At 57.4% G+C, this 2,500-nt stretch overlaps 2 non-coding genes across 2 annotated transcripts in view; both read right to left on the bottom strand.

Annotated features, from left to right (window-relative positions):
- The window catches only part of LOC149517397 (25S ribosomal RNA), a 3,330-nt gene extending 3,191 nt beyond the window's left edge, over nt 1-139 (bottom strand). The window contains exon 1 of the ribosomal RNA XR_016344403.1: nt 1-139. This exon is cut by the window's left edge and continues 3,191 nt beyond it. This is a non-coding gene — a ribosomal RNA (25S ribosomal RNA).
- A 238-nt stretch (nt 140-377) lies between these two features.
- Nucleotides 378-533, bottom strand: LOC149517398 (5.8S ribosomal RNA). The gene has a single exon (XR_016344391.1). It is a non-coding gene; the product is annotated as a 5.8S ribosomal RNA (ribosomal RNA).
- Between the last annotated feature and the right edge of the window lie 1,967 nt (nt 534-2,500).

The following is a 2,500-nucleotide window of genomic DNA, read 5'->3' on the forward strand; positions in this document are numbered from 1 at the left end:
CGGATGTCGGGGGCACCCAATTCTCAAGCTGGGCTCTTCCCATTCGCTCACTGTTACTAGGGGAATCCTGGTAAGTTTCTTTTCCTCTATTTGTTGATATGCTTAAACTCAGTGGGTGATCCCGCCTGACCTGAGGTCACGACGCGAGCATCGATCAAGCAATGCGGGGGGTCTGAAAGGGTCAAAGTGGACAACGAGCACGCGTCATCGGGGGTGAGGCACGTCGGGAGCTCTACCACTGACGGTCTTGGCGCTGTCATTGTCGGGGACTCGTTTTTGGGCAACCGCGACCCACGGGATTACGGGAGGCCATCTTTCACCTGCCCCCTTCCCTCAGAGCCTGACAGGCGGAGGGTCGAAGAGGGGGCGACGGTGCATGACACCCAGGCAGGCGTGCCCTCGGCCTAATGGCTTGGGGCGCAACTTGCGTTCAAAGACTCGATGGTTCACGGGATCCTGCAATTCACACCAAGTATCGTATTTTGCTATGTTCTTCATCGATACGAGAGTCGAGATATCCATTGTCGAGAGTCATTCAGTTTTTTCTTGACAAAAAGAGTCTCGGTGCTACCTGCGCATGCACCACAGAAGGGATGTGACGGTGCATGTGCTCCATTTTTGTTTCGGTTCCTTGGTGTGATTTGTGCCGGGGGTTAATTGTTCGATAACGGGTGAGATGACGTCGATCGTTCCACCTGCCCCGTAGGGGGACTGAGCGACCGTCACGCCCGCCCGGGGTCGGAGGAGGCTCGGGGCATGGGGGCACCCTCGCCCCCTCGGTGTTTCGTTAACGCGTCTGTGGGTCATCCGTCGAGCAGGGTTTCGACAATGATCCTTCTGCAAGTTCACCTACGGAAACCTTGTTATGACTTCAGTTACCTCGAACACTATCGGCACGTGCTAAGCCTTGGGGTAGACGGTTACCTCGAGCACCATCAACATAAGTCGGCCCTTGGTGTGAGCTTTTGCCTCGTCCACCATCTACAGAAGATGGCCCCTACTGCGGGTGGTTACGTCAAAAGCCATCGGCATAAGCTGGCCCGTGGTGCGGGTGGTTGCCTCGAACACCATCGACACGTGTTGGGCCTTGGTACAGGCAGTTGCCTCGACTACCATCAATAGAAGATGGCCCTTGGTACGGGTGATTGCCTCGACCACCATCGACACAAGTCGACCCTTGGTGCAGGCTCTTGCCTCGACCACCATCGATAGAAGATGGCCCATGGTGCGGGCGGTTGGGTCGAACACCATTGACACATGCTGGCCCCTAGTGCGGGGCGATTGCCTCGAACACCATCGGCATGTGCTGGGCCTTGGTGCGGGCGGTTGCCTCGACCACCATCAGCAGAAGATGGCCCTTGGTGCGGGCGGTTGCCTCGAGCACCATCGGCATAAGCTGGCCCTTGGTACGGGCAGTTGCCTCAAACACCATCGGTACGTGTTGGGCCTTGGTGCGGGCGGTTACCTCGACCACCATCGGCACAAGTCGGCCCTTAGTGCGGGCTCTTGCCTCGACCACCATCGACAGAAGATGGCCCCTGGTGCGGGCGATTGTGTCGAACACCATAGGCACATGCCGGGCCTTGGTGCGGATGGTTGCCTCAAACACCATCGACACATGCCGGGCATTGGTGTGGGCACATGCCTCGAGCTGGTACAGGCAATTTCCTTGACCACCATCGGCACACGCTGGCCCTTGGTACGGGCAGTCGCATCGACCAGCATCGGCACGTGCTGGCCCTTGGTGCAGGCACATGCCCCAACCACCATCGGCACCTATTCACCCTCGGTGTTGGATATGCCTGTTCGAAAAAAGTGTCCCCGTTTCAGACACTTTAACGTCTACTGGTAGCATATCTATAAAATCTCTAATGCTCTTTAGGGGGTGGTGGTCTGGCACCCCCTCTCCCTCCCCACGGGGGGAGTAGGTGTGCGTGATGGGCCTCCTATTGCATACACCTAGGGCAACATCCCTCGAGTGAAATACAAGGTGTGCATGCCTTCCGGCCATTTTGTTCGGTGACTGGTTACTCCGATGACCGGCAGGCACCCATGGCCTCGACTGATTGGCGTGCATGTAAAAAAAGGGAGCCGAGCTTGAGCCCGTAGATGCGACGGATGCTGCTCTAGACCCCAGACCAAGTCCCTGAATCGGGTAACGGCTCCCTGAGGTGGTACGAGTAGAAGCCATGATTACAAGCTTGGCCAGGCCTGGTCTCTCGATATTTGACAATCTCACGGTCCCTTCTTATCGACCACAAAAATGCCTAGGCCTCGACGAGGCCGTGCACACAGCCGATGCTGCCCGAGACCCCAGGAACAAGTCTCTGAATCGGGCAACGTCCCCTTGGGGTGGTATCAACGGAGCTCGTGTGTGCGATCCCCGTCAGGCCAAGCATTGGTGGTGTCGCTTTGTTGTTGCCTGTCGGATGGCAGGGGTAGTTTCGTGGCCCTTGCTCATGTTTCTCTCATGCCAAGCGGTTATGGCATGGCCTCACAC

Source organism: Durio zibethinus, chromosome 8 (assembly GCF_047325235.1).
Source record: "Durio zibethinus cultivar Kanyao isolate XHJ-2024 chromosome 8, ASM4732523v1, whole genome shotgun sequence".
Lineage (NCBI taxonomy): Eukaryota > Viridiplantae > Streptophyta > Magnoliopsida > Malvales > Malvaceae > Durio > Durio zibethinus.